This window comes from Pholcus phalangioides, unplaced genomic scaffold (assembly GCF_987345545.1).
Source record: "Pholcus phalangioides strain wild (caught in Gottingen) unplaced genomic scaffold, Ppha-v1.0 ptg000011l_1, whole genome shotgun sequence".
In the NCBI taxonomy this organism is placed as follows: domain Eukaryota; kingdom Metazoa; phylum Arthropoda; class Arachnida; order Araneae; family Pholcidae; genus Pholcus; species Pholcus phalangioides.
This window is the reverse complement of record NW_028301604.1, coordinates 53,546,879-53,559,363: the sequence shown is the minus strand read 5'-3', so window position 1 is coordinate 53,559,363 and position 12,485 is coordinate 53,546,879. Positions and strand designations below refer to the sequence as shown.

The 12,485-nt window shown below is 37.5% G+C and overlaps 1 protein-coding gene across 5 annotated transcripts in view; it reads right to left on the bottom strand.

The window, feature by feature from the left end:
* LOC149080563 (octopamine receptor beta-2R-like) overlaps nucleotides 1–12,485 on the bottom strand; it is a 138,441-nt gene that overhangs the window by 83,863 nt on the left and 42,093 nt on the right. Inside the window, exon 2 of one of the 5 annotated variants that reach the window (XM_089239688.1) lies at nucleotides 6,969–7,015. The exons of the other annotated variants lie outside the window; for them this stretch is intronic. The gene's annotated coding sequence lies outside the window, so the exon portion shown is untranslated. The remainder of the gene's footprint in view (nucleotides 1–6,968; nucleotides 7,016–12,485) is intronic. 5 annotated transcript variants of the gene reach the window in all.

The window sequence follows — 12,485 nt, the reverse complement described above, 5'->3', positions numbered from 1 at the left end:
TGTTTCATTTTGACACAATGAAACATAATACAGGGTGGACAAAAAGTCCGCGTAGAAACTTTAAAAATTCACAAAAATCGGAAAAATGACCGAAATAAAAAACGGTTTGCAGGGTTAGAATCGCTTGGTCACGGGAATTTTTTTAAGACAGGAAAGAAAATAACAAAAAATAGTCGATAGGTGGCGCGGGCACGAGCGACTTCGGTGGAAATATGCAAATGAGACGGTTATAAGAACTTAAAGACGGTTATAGAACGCTCCTAATCCACAAGCAGTTCACTGTTGTAAACCATGTATGTGGACCTGCTGCACTCTGCCGCTGCTGGATTTGTAACTCGCCTGCAATGTATTATACCCTGTGACGGTGGCCATGTGGAACATATACTGCTGTAATAAACGATTTCGAGGCATTCTGTTCGTTATTTGCGTATCTTTTCTTTGACTTGTGTGTGTCAGCACCACCTATCGGCTGTTTTTTAGTTTTTTTCCTGTCTTAAAAACTTCCCGTGACCTAGCGATGCTAACCCTGCAAACCGTTTTTTATTTCGGTTATTTTTCCGGTTTTTATGAATTTTTACAGTTTCTACGGACTTTTTGCCCACCCTATACTTTTCGACTGTTACATGGCTCAGCTCTAATTCCTACTAAGATATAATTTACAGATTAGCACTAACGCTTTGGTCAAATAGCGAAGGAAACCAACGACCCGTCAATGACCCAAGGCGCTATATCCTAATGATACGTTGTATTTTCATTCTAATTTGTGCTTTGTTCTGAAACATATTCTGCGCGATCCCATGGCAATCTATTAGGAACACCTTTCCAAAACAGCTATGCATAGGTAGAGACAACATTAAGATTTCGAATTAGGTTTAATATGTAAATTTTAATTGACACGGAAAAAAAATTGCATGATGAACTAAACAAACATTTCATTATATCAACGGCGATGTCACAAAAATCCTGTGGCGTTAACAAACTTTATGCTGAGCCAAGTATATTTAATGCCTGTATAATCAGTGACAAGAAGAAACCAGAGTTTACTCTAATTTTAATTGAAGCATTTACTCTTATTTATAAGCAAATTTTATTATCAATAGGCTATTTCATATGTAATTTCTGGAATGTTTTATGAAACATCATTTTCAATCGAAAATTATGTTTCCGCATTCTTCTTCACTCTAATTCATACTTCTTCTCTTCTTGAACCTTATATGTGGTAAAATATTTTGATCGTTTCCGTGCCACTTTCATTATTTTATGCATACGAGACCTAACTAGACCGTGTCTATAACGGAATCGGAACTGCTGTGTTTTTATAGTTTTTTCTAAGTTTTGCTGTGATGATTGCTCGGGGGGGGGGGGGACTTTTTCCTTTGCGATCGTCTTGGAGAAGAAAAAGACAAGCATTCGATTTCACTGGAGGAAAATCCCTTCCTGAACTGAAAGTCTTTCCAAAAATAATATGACATAAAACTGTTTCCAATTCCCGAGAGCATTTAGGCACAATTCTTGATAGTGTGGTAATTGATACGCTGTGAATTCCATACAGTAATACCTCGCTTAAAGAAGATAATTCGTTCCGGAATCACGTTTGCTAGTTGAAATCTTCGTTAGCCGAAATGCAGTTTCCCATAGGTTTCATTTGAAAATCATTTAATTCGTTCCAAATTCTGCCCAAAATTTAAAGGTAAGTTTTTTGAAACACCATGGAGTGCGATAAAAAAGATAAAAAGTAATCAAAGGCTAACTTCAAAGCAGCTTAAAAATTGGATAGAGGATAATTTGCGGGAAGAGATACTTGAAGATCTTTTTATTTTACACTATGTGCATAACCAGCTTAGATTACTAAAGCAGGTGTTGATACAACCCAGTCGAGTTCGTAGCTGTCCCCATCCATTTGTGATCTTGTCAGCTCTGTTCTGGGTCTGATATATGCAGATGGAAAAGATGAGCTCTTAAAATGCCCAGACTGTTCAGTTTGATGCTAAGAATTTTGCACTGAAAGAACGAGTGCTCCGAAAACATTGGCTCCTTTTTTTTTTTCTCAATGCATGCAATAACTGAATCTTTCATTTTACATGAAATGGTTCAAAAAACTTTCAGAAAGAGAAGTGAAGGTACATCTGGAAAAAGATTCCGTGGTGGACATGAGTTAATCGGGCTCGAGTGACAGTCATTCTGATGTGCGTCCGAGTGGCATGGTGGTAAGATGCTCGTCTACCATCGTGAAGGTTGTTGTCAGGGTCCCGGGTTCGAGCCCAAGGGAGTATATACATAAGATATTTTCCCTAACGAACTCGAGGCGAACACCAATAGACAGCGGCTTCACTTCCAACCCATCTCACTAATGGCAGTAAATTGCAATATAGCGATATGGCCAGAGTTGGTGTTTGGTGAAGTAGTAGTCATTCTGATGTTGCGCGCGATTGACACTAAAATAATTCAGCTCACGACGCAGATGTTTTATGTTAGCGTATCCATATCAAAAATAATGTTCGTTAGCTGAATCCGTATTTATTAGCCGTGGCAAAAAAAACCACGAAAAAAATCTTCGTCAGTCGATGTATTACTGTAATTTCATAGTATACATATAATGCATCTCCAATAAATCGAAGAATTGTATTACTTTCGAATTCTCTGATGATGAATAAGCATACAGTGTGCCCACTCTTATCGTTGTCCAATAGTTAATTCCTAAACCTTGCTTTTAGGCTGAGATTACACTATAAAAGTTTGATGAAAGTTCTTTTATAAACCTTGAAAATACAACTAATAAGCGTACCGATTACATTCGAGCGAATGTTACCAATAGGCTTATTGGTTGTTTTTTCTTCAAGTTTTGTAAAAGTTTTTCTCAAACTTTTATAGTATAAAACGGATTAAACTTAAACAGATTTTTGTAATTGAAGGAAACTTCTCCAATTACAAAAATATTGTTATCCGTCATCCTAAAAGCTGTTTTAAAAAAAATGATTTTTGAAGAATGCCCTAAAACTTTTCATTCCCTAACATACAGCTACGTAAGTAAAATTGAGGCATTTTTTCAGCTGAGAAATGGAGATCATACTCAAAAATATTTTATAGACAAGTAATCTTGACTAATTCAATTTATTCAATTTCTTCCCTGACTAATAGAGAATGAATTAAATCTCGAAAAACTATTTTGGTTTTCAGACATTTAATTTTATACAGCCCTTTAAAACTTCGATAGAATGATTCCTTTTGTGATAAAGAATACACCAGAAATCCATAAAAACCCAAAATTTCATAACTCGGCCAATTTCGGTTGTTAGAGAATAACGTGGTTTTTTTAAACGTGTCAGGGAATGGTAAATTTTTACTAAATAAGGCCGCGATTAAAACAGCCAATAACACTATTGGTTACATTTGAGCGAATGTCACCTATATCATCTCTTCTAAGTTGCATTTTTCAAGTTTTATAAAATAACTTTACCAAACTTTTATAGTGTAATTCCGGCCTAAGACCCAGAAAAGTATAAAAAAGTTTTTTCGAAACTTTTCTTCAGAAATTTTGTTTCTTGACTTAAGCGGCTTCTCGGATGATGGGTGACAGCCTTTTAAAACAGTTTTTGTAATTGAAAGTTTACTCTAAGGCAGGGATGGCCAACCCATGGTGGTATGGTAACCAAGTGGCAAGCCATGGTATCAGGAGTACCACGCGAACGCTTTTCAAAAATTAAAGAAATTTTATTCCATTTTTTATTATCAAAGAAATTCTCCCCAACTTTTAAACAGTCCTCTTATGAATGATGGTCTTGAATGGCCTATATTCAGCATGGTAGGCAGTCTTAAAATAATAACTATATGATGGCTTTCTACTCAATACGTTTCAGTTTAGTTTTTGATTTTTGGGTATAGTTACACTGGACGTCCCATGAGTACGAGATTCAGGATCGTCCACATACAAATACAAATGCAAGCGATTTGGAAAATAACCGCCTTAAATGCGGAAAAACCGTTTTACCCGCATTTAATGCCGTTCTCTTCCAAATTTCCTCCGTTTTAAGAATTCGAATATCTCCGTGAATATTGCACTTAGAAACATGGAATTTTTTTGTTGGCATCAAAAGAGGCAGGACAACAACTTTCTTACTGGAAGTTAGAGCACAGGGAGACCTTATAAAAAAATTTAGATTTTTTATTTTGTTACACACTCTATTTCCACTCTCAAAACTGATACAGAGTAATTTTTGAACGCCTGTTGAGGATTTTTTATACTGGAATCATACCTCTACGACGGACGGTTGATGAGATAGAGGCCGTGCTTGCACTTACAGGACACCCTGTATAGTATTGCATTATATAGTAATGCACTGCCCATAAAAAGGATGATGGTTGTCTTATCTAAGTATGGAAAGTGGTTCGATTTATCCCACTATGTGTATCATAGATGATCGTTTTTTTAAATGTATATCGATTATGTTAGAATTCCTGATTCCGAGGTAAGCTATTATATTTATTAGCAACTCTATTAAAGAAAAACTCCTTGGGACATGAATTTATAATACAATTGCATTGTATATCCACGAAATTTTTTTTGAGGGGGCAAGCACTCTAATTCCTCAGGTTCCTGTGCCTGTGCACAACATGGTGTAAGTAAGATGAACTTCTACCGATATACGTATGTACGCAATACGCATTGCGATAATCGGATTTATGACTCAAAAACAAAAACAATTAAGAACTCAAAAGAGTGTGACGAGCTAAACATATTTATAAAAATAGGACAGCCGAACAATATTTTGCAGAAACAGGGAGAATGTTTATGTCTCGCAAAAACAGCACGCATGGCCTGCGTGTTTAAATTCATAAAGAGTGACACGCGCATCGAAAATAATTTCGATTGTGGCACAGTTTGGAAAAACGTGGGCCACCATTGCTTTAAGGTTAATGGGTTTAGGAATTAGCTATTGGACAAGGGGACACTTTGTATACCTATCCTACGTATTTCTACTTTAATAGAAAAAAAACCTCTAGCTCTCTTTGAAATGTGTGATATTGAGAAAGAACCCGGTTATATATATATGTGATATACAATACCGCTTAAGTCTCCTCTGTTATCGGGCAAACGAGACTTGAAGTCGATGTACAGTCAAACCCTTGTATAGTGTCAACCTCATTTAGTGTCACGTGTTTTCTTGGAATAAATCTTTCGTAGAGGGATAACAATGCTATAAAACTTTACATTAGCGCTATCTCGTTATAACGCCGACTTATGTTTGGATATTTACCAAATGTGCGAGCCATTTTTCTGAGAATTAGATTAACATTTATCTTCTCCTAACATTTGTGCTGTTTGTTGGGAAGAAAAGCTGACTATAAATCCTCTTTTCGGTCATTTGCTATTATTTTTCTGAATTCTGAAGTCTCTAGCGTATGGCTTTCATGGGACAAAAAAATATTATGCTGTATATAATACATGTTCAGTTTCTCAATTTAGTTTTTTATAAAAACTGAATTTATACGTTTTTACAATTGCATTTTTAATTGGGTTGCTGCATGTTTTAAATATATGGCATCCATATTTGTTTTGGGCATATTTTTCTCAGCCACCTCGTTGGGCATTTTGCCTGTCGAGGCCTTGTATTTGTATATACCAGGGTCTTCAGGGTCTGCAGAAACAGTAAATTTCTTTACTTTATACATTTAGTGTTTTGATTGACTTTAAGTAGAAAGGGAGTTCTTCTATTTTTCTCTTTTGGTTATTATTACATGCACTTTATGATGTCGTTAGTTATATAAATTAATTGAGCTTTGTACACTTCTCCGTTTTAAAAAAAAACCATTATTTTGTTTGTACTCGTTGACCTCCTTATGCAAGTGTTATTGTACAGGCCTGTGAATATTTTCTATATCAATCTTAGATTAATCAGGGCTGGTTCTAGTTCCAGATATTTTGTAGAAGTATTTGAAGGCCTCTCTCAAAATTGGCAGTTGTACGGTCCAGTTAACCCTCGAGTGGATAAATTGACTGCGATGTGATCAATTTGTGTACGAGTTTTTAGTACTCCGAATTAGGAAGTTATTCGGATCGGAGCTTTCAGTTTACAGCATGAAAGGTCAAAAGTGATACAAAAAAAAAATCAAGGATGAAAAAAATATGAATTCATGTCTTAATAGTGTTTGATATTTTTTTGATACATAACATATTTTATCGCCTTTTCTCTGCTTTTTACTTCGCAGCTTTTCTTATGACAAAGACGTATTCGTAAAGTATTTTTCTCAAAATTAATTGAATGTTATACTTCTTAAATTTTGCATGATATTACAGCTTCTGTTTAAAAATGCACATACAGTATTGTAATATATCATGACGACGTCCCTGACATGACCACGCCTTCCGAGGCAATGAGCTTAAATCGCAATAGCGGCAGAACCTGGTCGTGCTCAGTTCGTTCTGTATGTATCATGACGTGAATCTAATCTTCTTGTCCAATACTCTGTCGTCAGTTTTATCCTATTGTTGACATCTCTTTCAGCCTAGATCGTGACCTAGTCTTGCATATATATCGGTGGTCGGGGATTTAGACAGGAATAAAGACTAGATATAGGTTGTTTTTTGAAGCTAGGAATTGAGAAAAATTGGTAAAATTTTGTATAATTTTTGATGACGAAAATTCCGAATACCGTCAAGTTTTCATAAAGATTTACATTCGTCAGAAAATTTGTTATTTTGTAAAAAAAATTCGTCATAGAAAGAACCGTTTTCAATGTAGGCTAAATCAACGAAAATGTGAGCACATTTCCGTAAGCATTTTGTTGTATGGAAAAATTCGTTACGTAGGAGCTCATCATGTTCAGAGTTTACTGTATTAAACTTTTTCCTTATCATCAAAACATGTTTCGAAGTAATTTCTCAACATCTACGTATTGTGAGAAAGATCTATATGAAGAGAAAACTGTGATTCAATTTGTGCGTCAGGTAATAAATTGAAAATGCTCACCTTTGAAAATGACTTCGTTTTATTGTCTTTTCCACATTTTTAGAATCCTGCAAAATTTAACCATTGTCACCAAAATACCTCAAGAATAAAAATACATAAGATATATATGTATACTGTATATTTTTTCCATGTTATATATACCATTTTCATATTGCATTGAATGAATTGAGTATATCTATATGCAGGGTGAGCAAAAAGTCCGCGTAGAAACTTTAAAAATTCCTACAAACCGGAAAAACAGCCGAAATAAAATACGGTTTGAAGGGTTAGCATCACTAGGTCACGGGAAGTTTTTTAAGACAGGAAAAAAACTAAAAAACAGCCGATAGGTGGCGCTCACGTACACAAGTTGAAGAAAAGATAAGCAAATAACGAACAAAATGCATCCAAATCGTTTATTGCAGCAGTATGTGTTCCACATGATCACCACCACAGAAGATAACACATTGTAGGCGAGTCACAAATCCAGCAACTGCAGAGTGCAGCAGGTCCAGATGTATACATGACACCTCTCGGCGGATCGCATCTTCAGTTCCGACAGATTGGATGGACCGGATTGATAAACCCGGGATTTCAAATATTCCCATAACCAGAAGTCTGCCGGTGTCAAATCTGGAGACTGAGGAGGCCATGGGAACCTGCAACGCCTGCTAATGATTTTGCCTTCCCCGAACGTCTGTATCAGGAATGCCTTCACCGAAGTAGCAGCGTGACTAGTTGCTCCATCTTGCATAAACGTGACGGTAGAAAGCGCATCTCTTTCACGCAAACATGGTACAACCTTCTCGCGCAGAAGCATTAAATAACGCTGCGCATTCACCGTAGCCGCTTTCCACCCATTTATTGGGCACTGCGTTTTAAAGAAGAAGGGTCCTATGATGAACGAACCAGTGAACCCACACCACACTGTCACTTTTGGGGAATGCAATGGTTTCTGCGTGTACTCACGTGGATTAGACGTCACCTAGATGCGACAGTTATGGGTATTAGCGTCGCCAAGAAGCGAAAAATGAGCTTCATCTGTCCACAAGATGTTAAAGACCCAGGTGGGATCCTGTTCGATTTTGGAGAAATCCCACCTCACAAATGATTCCCTCTGTACGGTATCCGCTGGTAAACGTTTATGGCACGACTGCGATATGTATGGGTACAGATCAAGGATTCCATGAAGAATATTGCATATCGAAGATGGTGGTAAGCCCAAGCGTCTGGCAGCTTCACGAGCACTACTGGTCACTGCAGCTGATTCGGACGCTAACGCTTCCATTTCGGCTGCAACACGCGGCGAACGCGTCTTCCTTAAACATGGTCGCCCGGCTCTTGCACGATCCTCCAGCGTTCCAGTTTCCTCAAACCGCTAAACAAGTTTTATGAGGCCTGTCGCTATTAAAGACCATTTTCCAGTCCTCCATTCTTCTGAATTTACGAAAGGCAATGGTCGCCGATTCCTGGTTCACATGAAACAACTTCACCAACAAAGCTTTATCCTTCGCACTCAGCAACCTTGTTCACATAAACGATTTACAAAGATGAACTGCTGATTGTGGATTAGGAGCGCGAGTTCACATAGCCGTCTCATTTGCATATTTCCACCGAAGTCGCTCGAACCAGCGCCATCTATCGGCTATTTTTAGTTATTTTTTTCCCTGTCTTAAAAAACGTCCCGTGACCTAGCGATGTTAACCCCGCAAACAGTTTTTTATTTCTGTTATTTTTCCGGTTTTTGTGAATTTTTAAAGTTTCTACGGACTTTTTGCCCACCCTGTATATAAAATCGATTTTCTGTTTTCTGTCTGTCTGTCTGTCTGTGTGTGTGTGTGTGTGTTCTCTATACAAATCTACAATTTTAGATCGATCGTCCCCAAATTTTGCGTATATACGAAACAGGACCCGGATTGAACGATACGCTACTTTAAAAGTTCGTCAAAGCTGGGAAAATGCCCAAAATGGGTGAAAAACCATCGGGCAACAATGGTTCTTGGGTCTCAACAAACACTTTCGGAATGTTTACTTTGGTTACCGTGGTTCCCTAGCAATGCCTTTCAGACATGCATATGTTTTTAGAAGGGTATGTCACTTCTTTAATGCTGCCAGTTTTATGTATAGTAATTTATCCGTTTGTAATGGGTTTTGCCACTTTTTCAATCCTCCCGGTAATTAAAGAAAATCCGAGCAGCGCCGGGTATTATAGCTAGTACACTGTATAATGGTATCTGATATATTCGCAAACATTTCGGAAACTCTTGAAAATTGAAGGAAGTTGTACATTTGAATGCGGTTTGCAAAAAAAATCTCAGAAAGATTAGCATTTTTTTGATGGAGAAAAATATTTTAGCTTCTGGGCAAAGGAGAGCTTGCATGCTTTCAATGAGGAGTCGCTGCATTCATCACTTGTTACTACTGTTTGATGTGGTTTCATTGCAACCATTATTGCTTGCCATATTTGTTTTTCTTTGTGCAAGAGCACTCACACTTACAGGCTGAAAGTCGTATTTGGTTAATATAAAACGATATCGAATCTGTAGTGAAGCAGTGTGGGGTTACATAAAATCCTCGGTGTATACCAGTATCCCGTTTTCTTAAGCAGAGTTTAAAGACATCATTTACCACAAAATGCTCTGCATCCGTATTCTCCTTAGTTTGCAAAATGTACGAGTAAGTTCTATGCTGGTGAGCACGTATAATGATTTCTATAAATTAAGCAACAAATGGGAAAATTCGCGATAAGTCGATTAAATGTGGTACAAAATACATGAAATATGCATATGTTTCGGGCTAAGGCAAACAACATCACAGAAGGATGTGGGAATGAGTGGCAATTGTATCGCTTTCTGCAAATGCGGTAGAGCTTAAACACATTTGTTTAGCAGTAAGTCGTCAATTTATGTGCTGTGGTAATATCATGAGATATCCAGATTGTTAGAATGACCGCGAGGCAACATTTTGGAGTAATTTCGTTATGTTACAGAACTATCGGAAGACTCGAATCAGTATGTTCGACCGGTATTATATACGAGTATGCTTCTAAACTCCCACCACAAGAGGAAATGTTCGAATCGGCACTCGGTCGAAACTGGCACTTCGGTGCAAACCGAATTCAAAATCAGTGGAATCTACATTTTACAAATGAATTGTGATTTGTTTTGTAGAGTAATTCCAGATGTGTTCATATCGGGGGAAATTAAAGTGCAAGATATCGTGCTACATGCAGAAAACCAACACGTATGTAGGAGATAGTGTACATGAATAGAAGGTATATCCTTAGGTGAGCATACCGCCCTCTATGTGTTGCCACGTGGACCGCTCACTGTTCAAAGATATAGGAACGATTGATCGTTTTGGACGCCATTTGGCTGGATTAGGCGATAAGTTTGTATTACAGACGAATAATGCCCACCCTGACACAGCTCGCCTCATATAGCAGTATCTTGAAGATTGAAGAGGAAGAGACTATAGTCCAATGGAATTTCCAGCATATTATCCCGACTCAAGTCCTATATTGCATGTCTTGGACGTTTTCGGAAGGCTGACCTACAACTCCTTCCTGGAACCTTGCAGGAACTCAAAAATTTCTTTAGGTACATGAACAGTAGGCCTTGCTATCTATGGAGCTCACCGGCAATAATCAACCGCCTGCAAAATCGCTGTCTGGCTTGTACATGGTTCCTTGCAATTCGACATTAATCCGTCGTTAAAATGAAGTAACGTGAAAGTGCGTGACAATATTTTCCATACAAATCTGGCAATTTTATGAATGGGTATGCGCAGTCCCGTGGTGTCTAATTGCGATGCATCATTATAATGCAGTCTGAGGTGAGCATACTCCTTGTTAAGATACTCTTGCGTGTTTGATCTTGATGTCCGTATTGTGCACTTCAACGTTTACGTTGTTAATGCAGAATTCAAATGGTTTGTCATATCTTATTATATTTTGTAGTAACGCATAGTATGATTGCGATTATCAGAAATAGCTATCAGAAATGTGTGATTCACATACTTTCCGAGTTACAACAATTTTTCCATTTTTGTATTAATTATGGAAACCAAATTAGCGGGGATAGAATAATTAGAGGGGTGTGAGCTGCTTTCTGGATTGCCCGATTATAAACACGTGTGGTGTTTTACGATTATTTTATTTGAATATTTATCGAATATCCATATTCTTTCAATTTATACGAATTGTTACAATGTTCATAAAATCATAGGACAGAGTAACTGTTCAAGCCAATTATTTCAACATGAAGATGATGTGTTTTATCTATTATTTAATACGTATCACACATAGGCAGCTATACGGTAAATTCAATCAAATCATACATTGAAAATTCAAATTGAGTAGAAATTGTAATTTAAATTTTAACAAATTTCACAGTAGTAAAGTCGAATACCAATCAAGCTAAAACAGCAATATATACTGCTTGACAAATGCTAAGGAACAGTGTTATTTTTCGTCATATCTAACAACAGGCATCATTCAAAGATATGAAACTTGTCACATTTTTGGTAGACATCCTGAAGTATCTTTATAATGCAAAATGAAACGAATATCTCTACATGGCAAAAAAAGGATAAGGAAAAAAAAAATGTTCTTACAGCAATTGTAAACAATTACGAAAGGTGCTCATTCTGCTCGAAATAAGGGCACATATGAGTTCGTCAGCACAAAGTGTGACCTCCTCGGACACTGGTGCACATCTGGCATCTGCTGGCCATGCTGTCCACCAAATCGTCCTTCATGGCAGTTTTGAGTTCCTTCCTGTATGGTCTAAGGAGGGTTTTGTCTTTGAGTCTTACGTCTGCCGAATGCATCCCAGACGTACTCAATGTAATTTTAGGTCCAGTGAATATGCAGGCTATGGCATGCGCTCAATATTTTCACTTGCTAGTGTGATGGATACTTCATTTGTCCTATGCGGACGGGCAATCTCATCCTTGAACAGAAAGTCTAGACCAACTTCACCTCGGAAAAGGACATAACTCAGAAGAATACCGGTGCAATACCGCTTTGATTTTATGATACCTCCATTAAAGATATGAAACAGAGTTCTGCCATTGTACGTGATACCCGAAGACACCATTACTCCTTGGCCATAGCCAAGGCCGTAGCGAGAGGGGGGAGACTTGGGGTCTGGTCCTCTCCCCGCAATGTGGGAAACTTACTGTAAAAAGGGAAAAAGATGGCTAAATCTATTGTTCTATCACAGGAGTGGCCAACCCACGGTACGCGTACCACAAGTGGCACGCCATGGTAACAGGGGTCGCATGCGAAAGCTTTTCAAAAATTAAAGAAATTCTATTCCATTTTTCAATCAAAGAAATTCTCTCCAACTTTTAAACAGTACTTTTCTTATGAATGATGGTCTCGTAGGCTGCCAAACCAATATTTGGTTTGTTTAGGCATTCTTAAAACAATAATTATGTGATGACTTTCTATTTAGTGCATTTCTGTTCGGTATTTCATCTGGGCATAATTACTGGACGCCCCAGGTGCACATATGTAAGAGATTCAGGATCGTT